This window comes from Meriones unguiculatus, chromosome 6 (assembly GCF_030254825.1).
Source record: "Meriones unguiculatus strain TT.TT164.6M chromosome 6, Bangor_MerUng_6.1, whole genome shotgun sequence".
NCBI classification, from domain to species: domain Eukaryota; kingdom Metazoa; phylum Chordata; class Mammalia; order Rodentia; family Muridae; genus Meriones; species Meriones unguiculatus.
Genome location: NC_083354.1, coordinates 101,379,546 through 101,403,279, shown reverse-complemented (window position 1 = coordinate 101,403,279; position 23,734 = coordinate 101,379,546). Strand labels below are relative to the sequence as shown.

Sequence of the window (23,734 nt, the reverse complement as noted above, 5' to 3'; positions counted from 1 at the left end):
AGAAAAGCTGGCAAGAGCCATCATTCCCTCGGCGCTGCCATGTCCTCACAAGCAAAGCAGTGGGAGCAGTTGTTGGAAGTTCTGTGGTGCCCTGCAGTAACCCTTGACTACAAAGCCACTTTAGAAGGTCTAGGCTCTTGCCTACAATTAGTATGAATTAAAAATGAATCCCATTATTTCTCCCTGGCTCCTCAAATATGAGGCTTATCACTGTGTTAACTATGGCTTCTCATGAAATGACATCAGTCTTGCTTTGGATTGAGGGTCCAAACTTCCCTGGGAAGTACTAACTCTGTCTTCTCAGAGCTGGGGAACAGGAAACATACCTGAATAGGTGAAGCACACTTCCAAAGCAAGGGCAGATTGAAACCTAAAAATGGGTTGGGGCAATTTAAATGTTTACTCCCAAATTAAATGTCATGGAAGAGGCCACCATCATGGAAAGAGGTGATAAAGATGCAGGTGGAACCTATTTCCCAGGTGGAAATGGTACCCGATTTCAAGTTTAGAAAGGATTCAGCCAATACATTAGCACTGTCATCAGCAAAAGAGCCAAAGAGATTTTGGATAGGTTTTGGTGGTACTTCCTTAAAACACAAAAAGCAAAAGGGGAAAACAAAGCTATGTTGTTGAAAAAAAAAAAAAAAAGATGTTTATGTGAGGTCAGAAAAAAGAACAGCTTGAGGTCAATATCTTTTTTACGAATGTTTTTTCTTTGTTAGTGTTGGAAAATGCTTTCATCCAAAGAAGCTTGAATGTTCCTGACAGTTATTAGGTGTTGTAAGTACAAAGATAGGATCAGAACCGTGCCTTCACGCTTAGCATCTACAGGAAGGTCAGATACAGGTGAATAACCACAACAGATACAGCTAAGGAAGTGTATAGATCCTATGGTACCTAGAGGATCAGGGAGAGCTTCTCAGAGGAGATGGAAATTGAGGTGAGTCTTGACAGCTGCTCTAGAATTAGGAGAAATGAGGGGCCACAGCAGCCTCAGAAGTGAGACAGTGTGCACAGAGAACAACATGCTTGTGTAAAGAGGCATGGTATCCTAGAATATCCCAAGATCCAGCCGTGGAGCTGTGCATGGTGGCTCACGTCTTTAATCCCTGCACTCGAGGCAGAGGCAGTTGGATCTCTTAGTTCGAGGCCAGACTGGTCTACAAAGTGAGTTTCAGGACAGCCAGGGCTACAGAGAAACCCTGTCTTGAAAAGCCAAAAAGAAAGAAATCTAGCCCCATGGAGCAGGGAGCATGCTGGTGGGGTGCCTAGGACTGGGCCACAGGGCTCTAGAGCCAGCTGTCTAGCTCAGTTCTTCAGGTTAAAGGCACAGAGGTCACCGTGTGGGCGTCATGAGCAGAGTCCTCGGTGGAAAGGAGCTACAGAGGTTGATTGCAGATCCTAGCTACACATATGTGCATAAGTGCATACGTGAAGGCCAGGAGCAAAGCAGCAACTGGAGCCAGCAGAGGAGATGAAGGTCAGAAAGACACAGAGAATATTAACGACAGCAAATATGTGATCCACTAAGCACAGGTTCCTGAAACTTCTACATTATTATCTTAAACCCAGAATCTGGTATGGACTGAATACGGAAGAGGCCATGCCAGGGCAGAGATTCCTGCCTTGAGTAGCTGGGTCAACAGGGACGCCATTAATTGTAGTATTGATTCCAGGAGAAGCAATCAGCTGCAAGCAGAAGAGGAGGGTGCCAGGTGGGGGAGGCCATTTTCACTGTGTACCTGGTCATTCGGGGGAGCTGCTTAGAATACACATGAATAGAGATTATCAGAGGACCAGGGACAGAGATTTGATACAACAGAGAGCAAACCGAAAATTCACATTAATTTAGAAGGAATATCAGATGACAAACAGAAAAGGATCTTCACCGTAGAGCTTAAGAGTCGGGCCATGGACACAAAGGGAGCAGGGCAGTGCTCTGCAGACACTGGGGGCCTGTGAGTGCACTACAGATGCAGCTAATGCCTATTGCAAAGTGCACGCTTTCCCCATTAAATCCTAACGGTCCCCTGACTGGAGAATGTTCTGCACTTCAGGTCACCACTAAGTGTGTAAGGCAAGTTGCCCGAGCGGAAACAGAATGCCTTAGAGAAGTATTTAATCCCGGAATCAGGATTCTTGTCAAACGTTGGGAGATCAGAGGGAGGCATTTGTGGAGCGCAGAGAATCAAAGCTCTCACGGCAGATTCTTTAGCCTCAGTCAGCTGAAAGGAAGCAACCACTTCTACGGATCTGTTGTTACCCTGGGAATGACCCAGCTCTCCTAACAGCAAAGGCTTAACTCCAAATTTCTCAACAAGCATTGGAAAAGATTTAATTGAGAGACAGTGGGTTGTTTTTACCAAGTTCATTCTGGGAAAGATTGAGAAAATCCAGACCAGATGGATCCTGGCCTGTGGAGCTCAGAGGAAATGGATAATGGTGTGTAATGGGATCGGGTCAGGGAGGCCAGGACACTTGAGATTTTCGCATCTTTTAAATGGGGTGGAAATGATGCTTCAATGTCCAGGACTCATTTTAAAAAGTGATAATCTTGTAGTAATCTAGTTGCTAAAATCAAACAGAGGATGTCTTTGTGCTGACGTGTCATTTGCTCACAGAGTCGACTCTGGATTTGCTTCTGTTCACAGGCCGGCCCAAGCGCAGCTCACTCAGGGATTTCAGATGGAGTGGCTTTCAGTCCTGACCATGGTCACAGTTCTGGTGATGGCAGTGAGGGGAGAGCTGCACCTTCAGGTCATCCTTCCACCAAGCTCAAGAGTCTGTCCAGCTAGTATTCCCGTCTCAAGGCGAAGAAACAGACTGAGACGGGGCAGTATCGGCATTCCACAGAGGTCTCCAAAAGCAGAGTCAGGACTGAGCCTAGCACTGATGGATCATCATGGTGTAGGAACGGTCTTGGTCTTGGTTTCTCATCTTTGGATAGGAGGTATTCCACGTGTTGACAGCCTGGTGGGCAGCTGGTGGAGCTTTTGAGAGGCGATTGAATTATTGGGGCTGAATTCCATCAATGGATTAAGCAGTGACAGATTCACTGCAGAATGGGCCCTGTAGGAGGTGGGACGTGGAGTACATGGACCGCTGGGGATAGCCCTGGAGTGTGTATCTTGTCCTTACACACTTCCTCTCTGGCTCTCTGCTTCTTGACAGCTAGGAGGGAGCAGCCTGGCTCACCATGACCTTCAGTTGGCCTCACTGTGGGCCCCAAAGTAATGAAGCTCCTGACCCAAAACAGACCTTTCTTCTGTTTCTCCTGGGATGTGTTAGAGCACATAGAATGGACCGGCAGTGGCAGTCTCTGTGGCGTAGCATTCGTGCTGTGATGCTGAAGGTGGGACTGGCTCACAGGTGGCTGGAGCTGTGTATCTGCACATGCACAACCCAAGGTCTGCAAAGGCAGTGCTGACAGTGTATACTGAGTTATGCTAGAAGCAAGCCTGAGTGATCAGTGTTAGAGACAATTACGTAGATGAATATATACCCCAAACTCACCTCTTCCCAGCTCTGACGTTGTGTTCCACTGTTGAAATCAGAGAAGGCTCAGTTTGTTCTAGAAAGAAATGAGGAAAATATTTCAAAATTCTCTTATTGGACCAAAACTATAAAAACTGAAAATTAAAAAAATTATCACCTTCTCTTTACTTATTAAGTATTATGCAGTAAAGAAAGAACTGATCAATAAACTTCTAACTGTAGCATTTTAATACTACATAGAGAGGAGTCCTAAAAGGCAAAAGTTAAAATGTGCCCTGAAAATATCCACAGCCTGGGGCTAGAAATATGGATATGAGGTTACGAGCACTTGCTGCTCTTGCAGGAGACCTGAGTTCCATTCTGAGCACTGACACTGTGTACCCCAACTCATAACTGTCTGTAGCTCCAGTTCCAGGTGATGAATCAGAGGCCCTCTTATGACCTCCACGGGCAGCAGGCCTGCATGTGGTACATGTACATACATGCAGGCAAAACACCCATACACATAAAATGAAACAAACCAATCTAAATGTATGTAGTATGTAGTACTCTCTATATAAGATACTTGTACACATGTACTTATAACTATCTATGTAAGCAAATAGAAACGATGCCTCAAACACGTGGTGTTTAATTACGTCTATGCCTTTTGATTCATTGCCTTGTTCCTCTGCTTCCTCACAGATTCCTATGGTACGCACGAGTTATCATTGTCATAACCATAGACCTGTGATGGGCAAAGTACCATAAATTCAAACAAAAACATCTATGTGCCGAGAGAGAGACACACAGAGGGACTCACACACAGAAAGAGACAGACAGAGAAAGAAGGAGAAAAAGAAGGAGGAGGAGAAGATGGAGAGAGAGAGAGAGAGAGAGAGCGGACATGAAATGAAAGGGTAGACAACCATGTGCTAATTGCTAGCATGGATCTAGCTATGCTACTTTATTCCTTCAAATTGAAATACACCGTATTTTAACACAGTGCCTTGTACTTAAAAGGAAGATTTTATCACTTATGAAATTTCCTTCCTGCAAAGAGGAGGTGTGATTAAAATTTGAGAAATTTAATCTCAGATCCAAAAATTCTGCTTTTGTAGGATGGTTCTTAAGTAGACTCCTTAAGTTCGTGGCATGGAGGTGAAATGCTTGGAGAGTGAGGAGAGACATAAGAGCTGGCGGAAATTGCTTAGAAGATGAACACTAAGGTAAAACAGTGCCTCTTGTATGGTTTTAACTTGTTTCTGCTTTGGTAAAGCTTAATAAGGAAAAGGAGGGATTATTCCTTAGAAAGAAATGATAAGGAAACCAGTGTTAGAGAGGGCCAAGAGAAAGAGTGGTGCTCACATGAGGGAGGAGATGGTCCTGCTGTGAGCTGCCCAGGTGAGACTCTGGAGATCAGAAAGGTCAGAGCTTGCCACTGTATCTTACTTCAAAGATCCCTGGCCATGTGCTCTAAAGAGCCCTCGGGATGCATGCGCTAAGAGAAAAGGGCAGTAGAAGGTGCAAGGAAGCTGCCCAGCAGGAGAGGAGAGAAGGTAGCACTCACACCTGCTGCCTGTGCTTTCAGCAAGGCCCTGGGAAAGCCTCTCAGCCATCTGCCGGGGGAAACTCCCAACCCAGAACTACTCAGAGTCACAACTCAGTGATACTGTGGTTTCTGGAAGGTTTCCACACCAACCAGAAAAACCATCATCTTAAAAGGAGAGGGAATCTCCAGCACTGAAGACAGCACCAGAAACAAGACCTTGGGAAAGCTGCCCGTGCAAAGTGGAGACAGCCCAGGGAAGCTCACCAACTGACTGTGAGCAGCCCCTCCCACCCAGCCTGCCTCTTCCCCACCCATCTCCCTCCCTCACTGCCCAGTCCATTGCCTTCTCACAGGTCCTGTCAGAGGGGCTGAAAACACATGCCAGAAGATCGACAACAACTTAATTCTATATGTCCAGGTCTCATTCGAGAAAAGCACTGAACAGGTACACGCAATTTCATAAAACAAACATGACTATGTGTAAAGTCACAGATTAACCCAATATGGGAATTGTGAGAGAATTCAATACCCTACTGCCACTGATTAAAAAAGAAAGAAAGAAACATTGGAGTTAAAGAAAGACATAGGTCAAATGGTCCTAACAAGATACACATACAAGACATTCCACGCAAACACTAAAGAATTCACAGTTTTCTCAGCACATGCAACTTTCTTCCAAACAAGCCACATTTTAGGACACAAAGCAATCCTTAACGATTATAGGAAAATTGAAATAGCATTCTGTATTCCATCTTACCACAATAGAATGGAACAAGATATCAACAGTAAGAAAAACTATAGAAAACACACAAACTCACGAGGATCAGACAATACACTATTGAATAAAGAATGAGTCACTGAAGAAATAAAGAAGGAAATCAAAAATTCTCTAGAATTTGAATGAATATCGTATCCGTGGGACACAATGGAGGCAGTTCTAAGTACTGCACTACCTGCCTACATCAAAAATTTAGAGAGGTCTAAATAAACAAGAGTGAGGCACCTTCAGGCCTTGAAAAAACAAGGATCACCCAAGCCCAAAGCAGTAGATGGGAAGAAGTAATTAAGATCAGGATAGAAATTATTGAAATAGAGACAAATAGAAAGCAATACCAAGAATCAATGGAATGAAGAGTTGGTTCTTTAAGTAGATAAACAAGATTGACAGCCAAATTAACTAAAAGAGGCTATCCAAAAGCAATAAAATTAAAAATGAAAAGGGAGACACTACTAGAGATATCAGTGAAATTCAGAAACCGTAGGCTTTCTATAAAAACCTGTATTACACTACATTGGGAATTTTAGAAAAATTGAATCTTTAGATACATATGGTTTACCAAAATTAAACCAAGGTGAACTAATTTAAATAGTTCTATAGCCAACAATAAGATTGAAGCCGTGATAGGAAGATTCCTAACTAAAAAAAATAGCCCAGGAATATATGGAGACACAGAATTCTACCAGAACTTCATGACTATTCAAATCATTCCCTGTGGAGGAATATTTCAGAACATGGTAACTCTGGCAAGAGATCACATCCAAAGACCTTCTAGGTCTGTGTGATCTGGCTAGAATACAGACACTTCCTTAGTAGGCACTTTAATTCCAAACAATAAAAGATATAGCTGGAATACAAGTATGCCCTTAGCACACACCTTTTTCCCCCCTAAGATTTATTATTACTGTTGTTTACAATTTATTCACTTTGTATCCCAGATGTAGTCCTCTCCCTCATCTCCTCCCAGTCCCACCCCCCTTCCCTCTTCCTTTCCTATCGCTCTTCCTTAGTCCACTGCTAAGGGAAGTCCTCCTCCCCTACTGTCTGGCCCTAGCATATCAGGTTCCATCAGGACTGTCTGCATCCTCTTCCTCTGTGGGCTGGCTAGGTTACCCCACCAGGGAGAACCCGATCAAGGATCAGGCAACTGAGTTCATGTCAGAGACTGTATCTTCTCCACTTATTAGGGAACCCACATGGAGACTGAGCAACCTATGGGCTACATCTGGCAGGGGGTCTAGGTCCTCTTTATGCATGGTTTTCGGTTGATGCATCAGTCTCTGCAGTGCCCCCTGGGCCCTGCTTTTTTTTTTTTTTTTGGCTTTGTTGGTCTCCTTGTGTGGCTCCTGTCCCCTCTGGGTCCTTTTATGTCCCCCTTTTTCCACAAGACTCCCTGCTCTCTGTCTAAAGTTTGGCTCTGAGTCTCTGCATCTTTTTTGATCTCCTACTGAGTGGAGTCTTTTGGAGGACATCTGTAGTAGGCTCTCTTTAGTCTCAAACAATGAAAGTAAGGTTACTCTGTAGAAGGAAGCAGCCATGTTTGAACATGACCTCTAATTAAGGGGCAGACAAAGTGATGAGTCAGAGAAAGATTTGACAAAATGAGTCAGAAATAGAGATGCCCAATTCTCAGGAGAACAGCACAGGAAACAGAGGTTACTTAAGAACAGTGCAGGGAGAAGAGGATTAGTGTGTCTGTGCCATTTTTTTTACCAGGACAGTTTTACAGACAAAAGTTGCAGGGAGAACAAGCCAAAGAATGAGAAGATGCCTAAAGATTAGAATATATTGCCAAGTTAGTTTGAGGCCAAGCAGGACAATTCAGTCAGAAGCAAAGAGAGAAGCCAGATTGAATCAGTCAGCTTGAAGAAATGCTCTGGGCTTCGCCCAAGCTCTGTATTTGCACAGTCTGGGGATGGCTCTCACCCCATACCCCTTTCTTAGGAAATAAAAACAACATTTACAATTCCCCAGAACATGAAAGTAAAGAATGTTTTCAAACTCTTTTTAGAAAGATACTAAACCTCAGAAAAAGACAACAAAAAAGAAAATTCCAGACAGATCTCCCTGGTGGACATAGATGTAAAAATTTCCAATAAAACACTGGCAAACACCAAAAAGATTATTCGTCATGATCAAACAAGTTTCATTACAGGAATGCAGTGAGGGTTTAACAAACATATACCAATAAGTGTAAACCATTACTTACGTGGACTCAGAGATAGAAATCACACAATCATTTCATTAGCTGCAGAAGAAGCTTCAACAAAATCCGACATCCCTTCATGATAAAAGTCACAGTGAAACTAGGAACAGAGAAAGCCTGCCACAACATAAAAAAGGCTATCTGTCAAAAAACCTATGTCCAACATCATGCTAACTGGAGAAAACCCTAAAGCATTGCCACTGCCACTAAGACTAGCAACAAGTCAGCACTGTCTATTTGTTCCACTTCTATTCAATAGACTTCTTGAAGTTTTAGTTACAGCAATAAGACAAGAGAAGGAAATAATGGCATGTAAGTAGGAAGAGAAGTAAGTCAATGTATTCTTGTTTGTAGATGATATGATCCTACACACAAGAGACGCTAAAGACTCCACCAAAACAAAACAACAATAAAAACACTTTCAGCAAACGGCAGTATACAAATCAGTGTACAACAACCAGTAGCCTTTTCATGTATCATTGGCAAAAATACTGGAAAAGAACTTTAGAAAACAACCCTATTTACAATAGCTATCAAGAAAAAAAGCTTTGAAATCAATATAACAAAGACTTCTATGATGAAAAAGTTGACAATGAAGAAACTAAGGAAGATTCTAGAAAATGGGAAGACCTTATATACTCGTGGATTAGATGAAAAATTATTATAAAAAACATCCTCCCTACCAATAGCAACCTACTAATTTCTTGAATGAAACCTCATTCAAGATTTCAGGAACATTCTTCACAGATATATAAAAAATTAAATTTATATGGAAGCACAAAAGCCCAAAATAGCTAAAGCAATCCTGAACAAAAAGAATATGGCTGGAGAGCACACCCAATTTCAGGTAATGCTGCAGAGCCACAGTAATAAAAGTAGGAGGGTACTGGCACAAAAGCAGAGACATAGATCACGGAAAAGAATAGAGGACTGACATGTAAGCCCAGACAATTATAGTCAACTAATTTTAGACAATGATGCCAAAAATATGCACTTGGGAAAAGTTAGTATATTCGAGCAATAGTGTTAGGAAACCCGGACATCACCATGTTGTAAAAGGAACGATAGCAGGTCCCTATAGTTCATCTTACACAAAGGTCAATTCCAAACAGATCAAAGGCTTCACTGTAAAACACGATTGCAAAACTGCTGGAGGAAGATGGAGGGAGTATGCTTCAACACCGAGGCATAGGTTGGGATTTTCTCAACAGGGCTCAAGTAGCGTGGGAAATAAAACCAACTCTTTCACAAATGGGACCTACTGATACTGAAAAGCTTCTGTAGAGCAAAGGAAATAGAGAACTGAATAAAGCAGTAACCCACAGAATGGAAGAAATATTTTCCCAGCTATATATCTGACCCAAATTTAAAAACAAGCTATGGAGTTAAACAGAGAGTTCCCAAAAGAAGAAATACAGATGACTGGGAAACACTTAGGAAAAGTTCCGCATTCACAGCCCTCATGTATGTCAGGGGGACATACATTAAAACTAGTTCAAGATTCCCTCTCATCATAAAGGATGCTAGCATGGATGTGAGGAAAGGAGACCCCTTATACACTGCTGATGGGAGTGTAAGCTAGTAGAGTCATGTTGGAAATCAGTGTGGAGGTTCCTCAAAAACTGAGAACTACCACACGACCCACCCACCCCACTCCTGGGCATGAGGACTTTATAACCTAGTATAGAGACACTTGCGCATCCATGTTGCTCTATTCACAATAGCTAGAAAATGGAATCAGGCTATGTCTCCATCAACTTATGAATGGACAATGAAAATGTGGTCCGTCTCCAGAAGAGAATTTAATTCAGCTATAAAAAAAAATAAGATTATGAAGATTTCAGGTGAACAGATGAAACTGGAAAAAATTACACTAAGTGAGATAACGGAGGCCAGAAGGACAAACACCACGTTCTCTCTCGTACATGGATCCTGCCTTTTAGTTTGCTGTGTCAAGTTGCCTGTACCTCCAGGAACCAGGAAACCAGAAAGGACGCAGTGGGGAAAAGTGTTACCTTAAGGGGAACGGGGTGGTGGTGGTTAGCGTATAGGTAATTGGATCAGAAAGGGAGGCTACTGGGGGTGGGAAGGGTGGAGGATGGCGACACAGGACATGAAAGGGAAGGACTAACCCACTGACGAGGGTAGGAGAAAGCTACTTGGAAACCTGTTATCATGTAACTCAATGAAAAGACCCAACAGTTTGGATTTACCCTGCTAACGCGGCTGGCAGGTGGTTTCCTGGGATCTACGTGTCCTCGACTCTCATGCCTGCATGGCAGGCCCTTTGCCCATGGAGTCATCTCCCTAGCCCCCAAACTGTTCCTCAGAGAAGCTAAACAACTAATGTAGAAACGTGGAGCTTATAAAACACTCACATTAAGCTGGAATCTAAGCATGTTTATAAAGACTGACAGTTCTGGGTAGCTAACGGGCCTTTCAGCACACTGTAATCTCACCTCATTTCCTTCCACATTGTTCTCAATACTCTCCTCCTCCAGTTAGAGCCCAGTGAAGGGCTCACCTATACACACTGGTGTAAAATTTATGCTCAGACAGGACTTCTCAACTTATGTGCTGCTGGCCTTAAAGCTGGATAGTGTTTTCTTTTGATGGGTCTAGGGACTAGTAACACTTACCCCAATAGGTGAAAAGCAAAAACGTTTCTAGTCTTTGACAAGTGTCCCTCATGAGACAAAGTCAGCCCAAGCTGAGAACTGTTAGTTTCAAAGGAGGACTTCCACATTACTTTTGCCCTGATGTCTATCTTACCGAGAAGGATTGCATGTGGGTGGGACCCTGAGAGAGGGCTCAGATAGAGAGGAGAGAGAGGTCAGCTGTGTGCTCTGAGCCCAACACTACTGCTCAGCTTTGAGGCCAGTGGTCTGTCTTAGGATTTGTACTTCCGGCTGAAGTAAAGCGTGTTTAGTACTTTGGGGGGCAATGACTTCAGACATGGTGAGGATGTAATGAAATGCAAAACTCTCTGCAGTGCACTAAAAGTAAACGTGGCTACCGCTCCTATAAACAGCAGCACCCTCTCCTTCGCCTTTAGTGGACTAAATGCCTAACTTCTTGTCCTTAAGAGCAGCTGGCAGGACGGATTCTTAAATGCAAGGTCTTGAATTTTGTGGCTTAGGGCATTGCCATCTTAAAGCCTGACAGCTGTTCTCATGACAAGAGGACCACAGGAGTCCGAGGCCAGGCCAGAATCATTAAATGCTAACTGGTTACATCTCTGTGTTGTGTCTCAGGAGAGAAGAGTCTAATGAGGTTGATTAAATCCTGACTTCATCTAGCTACCTTCCTGAGGTCATTTACTGAGGCAAGGGACAGAAAGTTTTGAATGGGGTTTAACATTGGCTATTTTTTTAATCCTAATCTTCAAAGGGCCTGGTGGGCTCAACAGTTTTTACTAAATGCAGCATTTTCATATTTGAACAAGTCCCAAAGAAGGGGTTTTCCTTAGCCCTCTCTATTCACAAAGGACAAGAGGGGCTTAAAATATACATGTTGACACATGCGTTTCCCTTATTGGTTTGTCCTGATTCTGTTCTAATCTAATTCAATCTCAATAACTATTCAAATATTTTAAGTATCTCCATATGCCTGGCACTGTGGTATATGGGATTTTGATATTGATCAAAACGGACTAATTTTCCTGTCCTCACGGTGCTTGGTGGTAGAGAAGTAAGGTTACCTACCTGGCAGAGTAGCTGTGATGCTCACAGGAAAAAAAAAAAACAAAATCAAAGGGTTGGGGAAACCCGGGGTGAATACGACGGTGTGTGTGGGAGTTGGAGAGATTTCACTGACAGACAGAACCCTGGGTGAGAGGCCATGACACATGCTGAGTCAGAAGAAGTCAGCTGATAGGAGGGGGAAGGAAGGATTTGAGGCTTGGAGACTGTATGGGTTATCTAGCAGACACAACTCACTCCGGGGAGGACATGTTCATTTGGCCCATGGTTTCCGAGGGATTTCAGCTCATCATGGAGGAAAGGCAGGGTGTTCCTTCTTAGGAGAACGTGAGGTGGAGCAGCTGTTCACATCAAGGGATCAAGAGAAAGCAAAGAGCTAAACTATGGCCAGAGCCTGGCTAAAACCTCAAAGGCCTGTCCCCAGTGCCATTTCTACCAGCCAGGCTCCTTCCCTTAAAACTCTCCACCGCCTTGCAAAACAGTACCTGAACTGGTGAAGAAGCTCTGCACAGGAGTCTATGGGGGACACTTAAGATTCAAGCTGTGATAAAGGGACTAGACGGCAGTAACCGGGGCGGGCGGGGGAGTGAACCGGCAAATAGTGAACTGGCTACAGCGACAAACATGAGACCGCCAGCTCTCTCTGGCCTAGCATTAGCTGAAGTGAGCGATGGCATCGAAAGAGGGTGAGCTTTGAAGGACTGGAGCTTTACCAGGTGAGTTTAAAGAAGAGGATGAAAAAGTTTAAGCAAAGACTTGAGTCTGGACACAAGTGATTGTAATGAGACGCCACGGAACAACAGCGAAGCGACAGAGAGCGAACGGTTCCCAGGCGGGGTGAGCAGGGCAGGGTAAGTAAAGGTAAGTAAGATGGGGGAATAACAGAGAAAGGGACTCAGGGACAAGATGGTTTAGATGATTCCTATTCAAAATACAGTCTCTGAACCAGCGGTCTCGGCAATACTTAGGGGACTTTTAGAAATGCAGGGCTTAGACCCATAGGCTACGTATTATAATACTGGTCCGGGTGATTCAATTGTACAGTACACCTGGGAAGAACTGTCTTAATCATTGTGACATCCAAGCCAAGGTGGACGAACCTCTGTTTGCATAGAAACAGTACCACCCTGCCAGATGATGAGTACGCAGGTTTCTGAGGTGATGCCCTTCCGGAGGCCTCCTTCTCAGAGTTGCCTCCGATGGTTGGTAGGCCTCAGCCTCGTCTTTCCCCCTTGCCTCTCCTCCCTGGCTGCAGGGGTGAGAGCACCTTTTACTTCCCAAGACCACAGTCTGGGTATGCGCCTCGTTCTCCTTTATCTGTCTGTAAGGGGCGGCTGGACGTGCTGTGTTCTCAAGCCTGCTTGCACGGCTCTGCGTGCGAGGATCTAAGAGGCACTAGCGCCAAGCATGCACATCTGCCATTTACGGCTTTTCAAAAGTTTAGCTGCTTTCCAATTCAATAATCATTTATGGTTTCATTTCTTCCATAATATCAGTAGGCTATCTTCACACTTTATCGTTGATTTTATGTGTATCAAAAAGGAAAACAACAGCTGCCTGTGGCATTACAGAATGAAAGATGAGGCTGAGCCTAATTAATGGAGGCTTTGTCTTCAGAGCAGCTTTATTCCTAATAAGTGCTGTGACATTTTATTAACCCAGACACAACCTTCTGCACAAAGACTTGCATACAAAGCAACAGAAAAACACACACGTGGAGCCTCTCATTTTTTTTTCTTTCTTTTTTTCCTGGGGCATGCTTTCAGGAGCTTTCACGTAATCAGGTTTCTTATGGTTGCCGATTATGATCCGTTCTGAGGCTTTGAGATTTCAGACACCATGCTACATAATTCCACCCGTCTGCACCTCAGACAGTGCACACAAGCACTGCACACGAGCCATGCCACATTACCCTGCAGGGTGGAGAAGTGCAGTCTTAAAGGTAAGCCGATGCAGGGTCATCAGTGGCACCTGTCAGTGGTAGGACCACGTTTCCAACCAGCGCATCCGATTTCACAGTGACTCCCCCCACAGATGCACATCTGTACTCTGAGGACATGGCTGTATTCCTATGTACATGTGAGCGCTACTAAATCTCACATGTGCCCACATGAATTGGGGAGGTTTAAATGGAGGGTCTCTAATTTCACTATTAGTCAACATTTGGTTGGGAAACCCTCAAGTACATAGGAGCATTTTTTCGACCTATGATAATTCAGGTGTTGCTGCGTTAGGCTAAATCAATCAACGGAGTCATCCTAGCATCACTCTGCTAACCAGTGATAATATAGCTATAGCAAACTGGCTTATCACCATGGGTACCAGAATGGTGTCTCCAGCTGGTTGCCTGCCTGGCCCTCAGAAGTAGATCCAGCTAGGCTGTCAGGAGACAATGCTGGCAACTGCTCCTTCTTTGATCCCTTCCTCCACCAAGGAGGCTGAGTCCTCAGGCTAGGACAGCAGATATGTATGCGCAGAAGAAAGAGAATCAAGCCGAGCCTTCTCTGTGACTTAATGACCAAGAAGCTTTGGACTCGCTGCTTTCCTCATCTGCATGGTCCACTACCCTCTGATTCAGAGATGGCAGTGTCCAGTGCACCCCAGACTGCTTCCCAAGCGTGTGTGAGGGCGGCTGATGGTCAGAGCCCTGGGCAGGAAGCACTGAGAGTAGCGGGACGAAACTGAGAGGACACACTCAGGGGTGTGACTCCAAGTCAAGCCGAGGCACCTGCACCGTCACAGGGTTAGGATTTGGGCCTGATGAGATATTTCTTTTGAAGTCAGTGAGGCCAGAATAAATCAGTCAACAACAAAAGCAGTTCAGAAACTGACCTTTCCACTCCCAGCTCTCTCTGGGAAGAGAGAACCAGAAATCTTGTTTTTATGTCAAAAATGTAGGGTAACCTTTTCAGTTTCCCTGAGATTAAAAGGGGGGAAAAGATGTATGAATACAAATGTTCTCAGGCCCATCTAAATACATGCCTGTTTTATTCCAATGCACCCCATGTCTGAATGGGCATATATCACAACCTAATATTTATTGCAGTCTCTATACATATTTCTCTTTCTTTGGCTGTCAAGTCTGGTAAGCTGGGACCAGATCTATGTAGTGCTTTCTGGCATGCATGTGGAACTGTTATGCATAATTAGACATTAAAGAGTGTCTGCTAGAGATAATTATGAAGAATGAGGACTGTTGATTCCACGGGAGGTACATTTGGTGAAAGCGCCCCATCTTCCCTGAAATGTACACAGGGAACAGCAGAACTGAGTGCTGGGTCTGTGGACGAGCAGTTTCAACATTGCTCAGACTCCTTGACAGGATCACAACCCTCAGGCCACAGTCTACACCTACTGAGTCAAGATCCACAACTTTACAAGACACCCAAGTTACTTCTATGCACACTAATGTCTAAGAAGCAGAGACTCAAGGCCCATCCAGTTCAACTGATTCATTTTACACGTGACGTGGTTTCAGGCCCAGACGGGCTGAGGAATTAGTAGCGGGCAAACCTGTCCTTCTTGGGACTCCACCCTCCAGAGCCCAGCGTTGCACAGCCTCTGGCTCACTCCCCAGTGCTCTTCCTCACATGACTGACCCTACTATGGAATTTAAATTGCAAATAAGCAACACTCTGTGCCACACAGGGAACCGTGCCAGACTGCTTGTGTGTGCTTATCATGGGTTCTGTATGCTTTCTCTAAAGAGTCAATTTTGCATATTGTGTCTGCATGTGGGTTTGTGTACATGTGAGTAAGGGTGTCTATGGAGTTCAGATGAGGGCATTGCATTTCCAGGAGCAAGAGCTATGACAGGTGTAAACTGTCTGACATGGATGCTGGGAACTGAACTCAGATCCTCGGCAAGAAGAGTACATACTCTGAATAACTGAGCCATCTCTTTCCCTGCCACCTGTATTCTTCTAGTGCCCTAAACACATTTACAAGATGGCGGGGATGGAAACCAAGAAGAGCAGTTCTCAGGAGGAGGAGGAGTGAGTGAGCACACTGATGACATGTGGAACCGGATACCCTCTTTTGGGGGTGAGCTGAGAATCCCCATATTGCCACAGATTTCTGGTCCAGTGATGTGGCCCTGGGCACCACTCCTTTCATCCTGCTCTTTATCACACACTTGAAAGTCACAGCTTCCACGTGGCTCTGCCTTGGCATTCTAGAGCCCAATCAAACAGTCAAATCCTCAAGGATGTGTGTGGCGAACAAGGTTAGAAGCACTTACAATCCCAGAAACCTATTTGAGTTGCTCCTGATACCTCGGTTTTCTAAGGCATCTTCTAAGGCAGCTCCCCCTATAGCCCACCAGTCGCTTATTACATACTTCCTAAAGCCAACTTGGAAACATTACTTTCTAAGTAGGAAAATATGATTATGGTTTATTTCTCCTGAGATTTCACAGAAGCCAGAGTGAAAAGGATACTCAATAATATTTGGATCACATCAGTGTTGTGCCACTAATATTTCAAGAGGCTGAAAGGGATAGATAGGCTCTTTAATCAGTCTGCTTGGCAGGCATCTGTCTTTCCTCACACCTCAGTAGCAACTAGTCCCCTCCCAACATATGATAACTTTTCTGGAAAAAAAACACATTAATTTCTTCAGGTGTGAAGAGATTGTGTTTTTGTCCATAACTAACATTCTTCTCTCAATTTAGAGATCACAAAAGGATGTGTTGGATATTACAGGGTTGTGCTGAAGGAGGCTTGGCTTAAAAAACACAAGACAGTGGCTAAGTTAATAACTCAAGATGAGGGAGGAACATTAAGAGGTTGCTGAAAGCAGAACACTAAGAATCGCTGGAGAGGACAATGAGCTGATCCACGCTCTCCAGCGTCCTAAACAAATCACAAGAGATCAGACCGTTGCAGGGGTGCCCATGGCCCCCCAGACTCTCTTATGAGTTGGAGCTCTTGCCGCCTGGACTTGAGCGCCATTGTTCCCCACCTACCCAGTTCAAACCAGTGTTTCTGCTCTCTTCAGTCAGAATCAGGGGCCTAATTTTTGTATGCACAAAAAATAAACACTAGGTCTCTGGACTACAGAGCCTTTTAGACTAATGGTAGGATCTTTTGATCTTCCTCTTCATCACTGTATACCTTCTGGTGTTTACAACATCCTTCATTACCTTCTTAACCTCTCTACGGGAGCCCAAATTACCACTGCTTACAAGAGCACCCATGTCCACACATATGCAATATATACCCCCGATACACATACATGTACATATATATACAAACATACATACATAAACACATATACACAACCCCCCCCAAATGCACACACATGCACAGATTCACAAGGACGACTCCCCCTCCCCACACCTTCAACCTGAGAGGAAACCTTCAATCTTCCCTTCAAGCAGGGAAGGTGAAGAGGATAGAAGAAACAGGCCTTTGCCTTCTTTGCATGGATTTTCCACCCTCACAGGCCTATGAAGAAATAGAGGAAGTGGAAAAGGAGGCCAGAAAGGTGAAGGAAATGTCACATTCTTGCAGTACTTCTAAAATGTTCTTCCCCAGCTTCCACTCTGCGACCCTTAGTAGACTCTGAAACTCTCCCACGGCCCCCAATTGTTTTGGACGCTGAGTCCACAGATGGTACTGTTTTCAGAGGCAAGGGGCCTTTTGGAGATGGGGCCTAGGCAGGCCATTAGGGCAAGCCTTTGATGGTTGGATCTTTCTGTGTTTCCTCCTTGCTCTCTGCTTCCTGGTGTACTGTGCTGTGAACAGCCTCTGCTCTTTGCTACTGCCGCCATAACCTAAGCTAGTCTGTCAAGATGGTATGAAATGAGCTGAACTGTGAACTTGAACACATCCTTCCTTCCTTAAGCTGTGTCTAGCAGGCATTGTCCAACCTGGTACGGCCCCACCCTGGAAGCCCAGTGTGTGTGATAAGGTGGGATCAGGAGTGAGGAGGAGGAAATAGGAGGCTGGAGAAAAAAAAATATGTCAACTCTGCTGCTCAGGACTTCAGATCCCCTCTCCATCTTTCTCGAGGTCAGCAGCTGCTGCAAGAAGGGCAAAGAGAGAAACCCCCGTGCCTCCCCCAAGCCCTGAGCTTCCTCACCCCCATCTTGGGTCCTCTGCTCACTTCCACATTTCCCTCCACTACATGAATCCTTCCCACAGTGTATGCTGGTCCTTCCCACACCCCGAAACCCACCCAGCAAAGCTCTGCAAGAGGAAGAGCAGCTCCCTGAGGTAGGACCCCAGCCTTTATACTTGAAAATCGCTGCCCTGCCACAACCTGTCCACAGCAATCAAGCTCGTGTAAAAGGAAGTAGATCAATGAAGACCCCAGCACTCTTAGGTCCACCTGCAAAAATGGATTAACTAGCTCTCAACTGAAAATTAAGAATATGAAATGTTTCTGCTGGTTTATGTCTCTCAAGTTTTATTTTTTATATGCATCATTTAGTTGTATATTTTGGGGGTATATATTATTTAGTTTTACTTTTTTTGGAATACAGTATTTGTACAATATTTAGTTACAATATTTAGTTTGGGGTATATATTAATTAGCTGTATATTTTTTGCTATATATTATTTAGTTGTATATTTTTGGGGTATTCATTATTTAGTTGTATTTTTTTTGGTATACATCATTTAGTTGTATATATTTTTCCTTGTGTACCTGTTGATTCAGGCAAGGTGGCTTAAACATTTAGCCTGTTTAAAATCAACAGCTTAAAATCAAACTTTAAAATCTATTAATAATGGTACTTTAAGAACATATATTTAAAAATAATTGATATTAAGCCAGGGATGGTGTGGAAGCACTGATGGAAGGTGACTGCTGAGAGAACAGCTTTGCCTGGACTGCAGTGTGAGTTTAAAGCCAGCCTAAGCGAGGGTGTCTCAGACAACATCCCCCACCACCACAACAACAAAATCCCAAACTAAACATACTCTCCAAACAGGACAAAACACATAACGTGAGGCCAGGCAATTAATTTCCGTGTATATGGAGAGAGGGGGTTAAAAACCTTAGATCTCTCCACAAGGAGAACAACAGAACCAGAAAATTTGAACGCAGGGGGCTTCCTAGAGATTCATACTCCAACCAAGTACCAGGCATGGAGATAACCTAGAACCCCTGCACAGATGTAGCCCAAGGCAGTTCAGTGTCCAAGTGGGTTACATAGTAATGGGAACAGGGACTGCCTCTGACATAATCTGATTGGCCTGCTCTTTGATCACCTCCCCCTGAGGGGGGAGCAGCCTTACCAGGCCACAGAAGATGACAATGCAGCCACTTCTGATGAGAACTGATAGTCTAAGATCAGAAAGAAGGAGAGGAAGACTTCCCCTATCAGTGGACTTGGGGAGGGGCATGCATGCAGAAAGGGGAGGAAGGGTGGGATCAGGAGGGGAGGAGGGAGGGTCTTATGGGGGGATACAAAATGAATAAAGTGTAATTAATAATAATAATAAATAATAGGGGAGAGTACAAATGCAGCCCCCAACTGCCATAAATTACGCAGTGGACTTTCCCATATTTGGGGAGATTGCAGGGCAGCAGATCCAGAGCACTAAGATTAGTCTTACCTGGGGAAACCACCTTTAGGACATGCTATCTCTCTCCCTCTGTCCTTTCTCCTTCCTTCCCACCCCCTTCCCTTCCTTGCATCTATGCATTTCAGGTGTCTGGAGAGTCTAAAGAAAGGGCTGGGTCTCCTGGAGCTGGAGCTGTGGGGCACTAGGTGTGGGTTTTGGGAACTTAACACTAGATCTTTGGAAGACCAGCAAGATCTCTTAACTTTGGTGGCAGCCATCTCTCTAGCTGCCACGTCGTCTCTTTTTGTGATGGTGCTAGGAATGGAACCCAAGATCTTACCCTTGTGAGACCAGTGTTCTACCATTGCACTATATCCATAGCTGTCCTTCTTTGATCCGTGCAAATATTAATATAAAAGCCAAATAGAATAGGAAAACCTCTTCCCAGGCTATCATAGTCTTGGAGTCTTCAGCCATCCTCAATCCTGCACTACTTGTCCAGTTCCTTAATGGTCTCCTGATGTATATACTCTTTGATCAGACAAACATCCCTTCTCCCGGCACTATAGTTTACAATACCACTGTCCTTCGACAATACTGGATTACTTGGGAGTTCAATACAAACATAATGGCATTTCTTCTGGACGTCTACTTTGCAACAAAAGTGTGTTAAATGTTGCCAAGTCGGTCAATAGGTATCATTTATTAATCCTGCCATCATGGCAAATTCCTTCTGCAAAGTTTTCAACTTCCATTTCCATTGGTGGTCACACCTTTAGACTAAGTTCATGAAACTCAGGAAGGTCTTTCAAATTTGGATTTCCTCAGAAGAGAGGCCAGTAAGAGTGGGGGAGGGGGAAGCTTTGAGCTATAAAACTGAAAATGGGTCATTAGGAAACCAGACACTGAGGAAACATTTCCTCTTACAAAAACCAGATCATGTAAGAAACAAACCAAAACTAACACATAAGCCTTATGTCGAAACCCAGAAGAAAAAAAAACAAAACACTAGGAAATCTTTAGCAAGAAATGTTACAGTAATTGTAACAATGAAGAAGACAGCCTCCCAAATGAAGAAGGAGAAACTCTAGTTGCCATGTCCTATTTCCTTTTAGTGAGTAGCCTCAACAGACAGACTAGTGATTTTAACCTTTCTGAGGTTATGGGGTCCTGAGCTCAACAACTATCAGTTTGCTAATCAAACTTCAAGTAGTCTAGGACCAGAAACAGCATAACCATATGAATTGTGAGGATAAAATGATAGGGAGGATTTAAAAGCTATGAGAAAGAAACATGAATCATGGGCTAAAACAAAAATGGAAGCAATGGAGCTTTTATTAAAGAGATCAGAGAGGTCTGAAAACCTAGACGAAGGAATCCTATTTCAGCAGGTGGCCAGGGAGACAGAACACAGGCCCAGAAGGAGTGACAACTCTTATAACCGTGAAAGGCAAGAGATGCTGATGTGGACAACACTGTAAAGTGAAGTGACCCAGGGCGGTCTTTACAGGAGGAGTTGGAGGCGCTGAGAGTAAGAGCACACTCCCTGCTTTAAGAAAAGATCTCATATTACAGGACAGCTGATGGGGACAAAACTGCAGCACAGCAGAGAGCAGTGATGAGAGCTACCCTTAGACATCTGTGATTGGAGGAAGCATTTTGGGAGTGTGAGTTCCCTAATTCTTCCTAAGAAAAGTTAGGTATCTGGAGTTTCTATTATATTTTACAATGTTTAAATGTATGCTACCAATACTAGTCAAAAAATAATACTTCACTAACATTAAATGGGTCAACAAAACATGCTTGAAGACCTGAATACCCTTCTAAATACAATGCCTATTCCTTTGGTCCATTTTCTTCTCTCTCCCTGACCTTTTTTTTTTTGGTATGGTACAAGGAATAGGACCCGGAGCATTAAGCATGCAAGGCAAATGCTGAGTTACTCCTTCAGGGCTCCTTCAATGCTTGAGCCCATGATCTAACAGTCATTTTGTTATTATTGTACTGAGTTTCCCCAGCCCTTTGTTTTGCAAATAGGGCTTACAATTATTCTCTGCCACTCTGTAACTTGTTTTTTCAAACTCCCAACAAGGTCATCTGCGAACAGGTTTTTACTAACATTCTACTTATCGGTATTTCCTCTTATACGTTCTTTCACACAAATGCTTTTGTGTCTGTCTACGCCTCAGGTAAGTGAGGACCTCGGTGGGAATCAGCTCTTCATTTTCAATCCCGTCCCACTGATGTTTATCCTTCTTTCAATGGCACTTGTTCTGCTATTTCAAAATTGTTGAAGCTATTCTAGTCCTTGTCTTTCTATATAAATTTTAGAATAATTTTGCCTAGGTCTACAAAAAAATCTTGCTGAGATCTTTAGAGAGACTGTGTTAAGCCAGCACACCAACTTTGGGAGAATCAGCATCTTCCCTGTGTAGAGTCTTCTCGCCCGTGAAGGCACCCTGCTTCATCAGCATCTGTGTTTCCAACACACAAGCTCTTCTTAGATTACCAATTTTTTTTTTCAATTCCCCCTTATAAACTAACTTTTAAGCACAGTTGTAGGATTGTAGCAAATTCAACAGAGCATAAGGAATTCCTATATATTCACGGCTTTCTCCCAATACATATTCTCCATTTATAAAACTACATCAAAGAAATTCATTAGCACAATTAATAAATGCATACAAACATGTAATTATTGTCCCAAATCATAGCTTACGTTAGGGTTCACATTTGAAATATCTTAATTTTGTATTTATGTATTTACTTTGTTGTTGTTGTTGTTACAGTGTTTTCAAGAGTTCAAGTGTTCAAGTGTTTCTCTGTGTAGCTCCAGCTGGCACTGGTACTCGTTCTGTAGACCAGGCTGGCCTTGCACTCACAGATATCTGCTGCCTCTAACTCCTGAGTGCTGGGGTGAAAGGTGTGTGTCATCACTGCCTGGCTCTGTGTAGTCACTTCTAATACACAAAGAGCACTCCTGACTTCTGTGTATTTATCTTGGGTCCTCTGAGCCTCCTGAACACACTCACTAGTTCTAGGAGTTGGTTTGTAGATTCACTGTGACTTTTCTGCTGAGGTCATCATCTGTAAAGGCAAATGGTTTTATCTTTGTCTTTCTGTATGCTATTTCTTTCTCTTGCATTATTGCACTGGATGAGACTTCTAGTATCACACTGGGTAGAAGTAATAAGCTGTACACCCTTGCCTTCTTTCCCATCTTAGGAGGAAAACATTCAGTCTTTTACTATACAGTGTCTGTATACTTTCTTTTTTCTTTTTGAAGATATTTTTTCAAGTTTTATTTTCTATTGGTTCTGTTTTCTTAAACCTTCTGTTATGAGTAACTTGAATAATGCTTAGAATTCCATTTTGATTTATCTGCAGTGATTTTAAGGATCTGTCCTGTATAGCTTAGTGGGTGCTGTGTGCATGTCATCCTATGAACAGTATGCATTGTGGTCTACTGCTTTCATCACTGTCCTGTTCCCTGTTTTCTTCCTCTTCTAATAAGACAAGGTATTTTCTTATCTCAAAAATCCTCAGCCATCCTGCAATGTTCTTTTATCATTCACAACAATGTATTCATACTTTGAGGATCAAGGGATGGCCATCTTTTGCTGAGAGGACTATTCAGGCAACTACACTGCACTTATATCTATAGATTTATACACACACACACACACACACACACACACACACACACTGGTCAGTTTTGTAAGTTAATACTTACTCAGATATGTTTCAGGCCCCCAACTTTCACCAAAGATACAATGTTAGATTTTTAGCAGACTTCTAAAGTTCCTGGGGTTCTGTTAATTTTTCTCTAGTCTATTTTTCCTCCATTGTTCAGACTGGATAATTTCTGTGGTTCTAACTTCCACTTCATTGATTCTTTGCCATGTCCTCTCCACTGGGCTGTGCAGCTTATCCCCTGAGATTTTCATTCTGGTTACTATGTGTTTTCATTGCAGGATGGCCCTAGGTTCTTTCCTGTATTTCATACTCATTTGCTAGAGTTGCAGTGCTTACGTTTGTAGCTACTGGGTCATGATCGTTCGCCGAAGCCCTTCAATGAGGGCTGCTCCAGAGTCTTTAGCTGGTAGCGCTAATATGAAATCTAGTGCTGGCTTCTTCTGACTGGTTGCCTTTCTCCCCTGGCAGAGGTTGATAGTTGCTTTGCTCCTGGTGTAAAAAGGCTTGACTTGTTGTTTTTTCGCTGAAATGCGGACATTTGGTAAATGGATTAGAAATCACTGGATCACTATTTGAACTTGCCTTCCTTTGATATCAACTCCAGCAAGAAAGCTGGGTTGGAGAGGGAGAGGGAAGGAGTCACTAGGACTAAGGAGAGCATCAGATTCCCAAGTACAATTCTACTGATTTCTGAGGGGGGGGGGTACTTCCTCTGGCGGCCTGTGGGAGTGGGACTGGGGTCTCTATTAGGCCTTCACTGATACTTTCCTGGCTGGAAGGAGTCACGTGATAGCTTCTGACACCACTCCAATG

General features: G+C 43.6%; 1 protein-coding gene across 2 annotated transcripts in view; it reads right to left on the bottom strand.

Moving 5' to 3' along the window:
• The window catches only part of Pag1 (phosphoprotein membrane anchor with glycosphingolipid microdomains 1), a 133,929-nt gene that overhangs the window by 79,481 nt on the left and 30,714 nt on the right, over window positions 1-23,734 (bottom strand). For both annotated transcript variants that reach the window (XM_021645645.2, XM_021645647.2), the window contains exon 2: window positions 3,514-3,571. The gene's annotated coding sequence lies outside the window, so the exon portion shown is untranslated. The remainder of the gene's footprint in view (window positions 1-3,513; window positions 3,572-23,734) is intronic.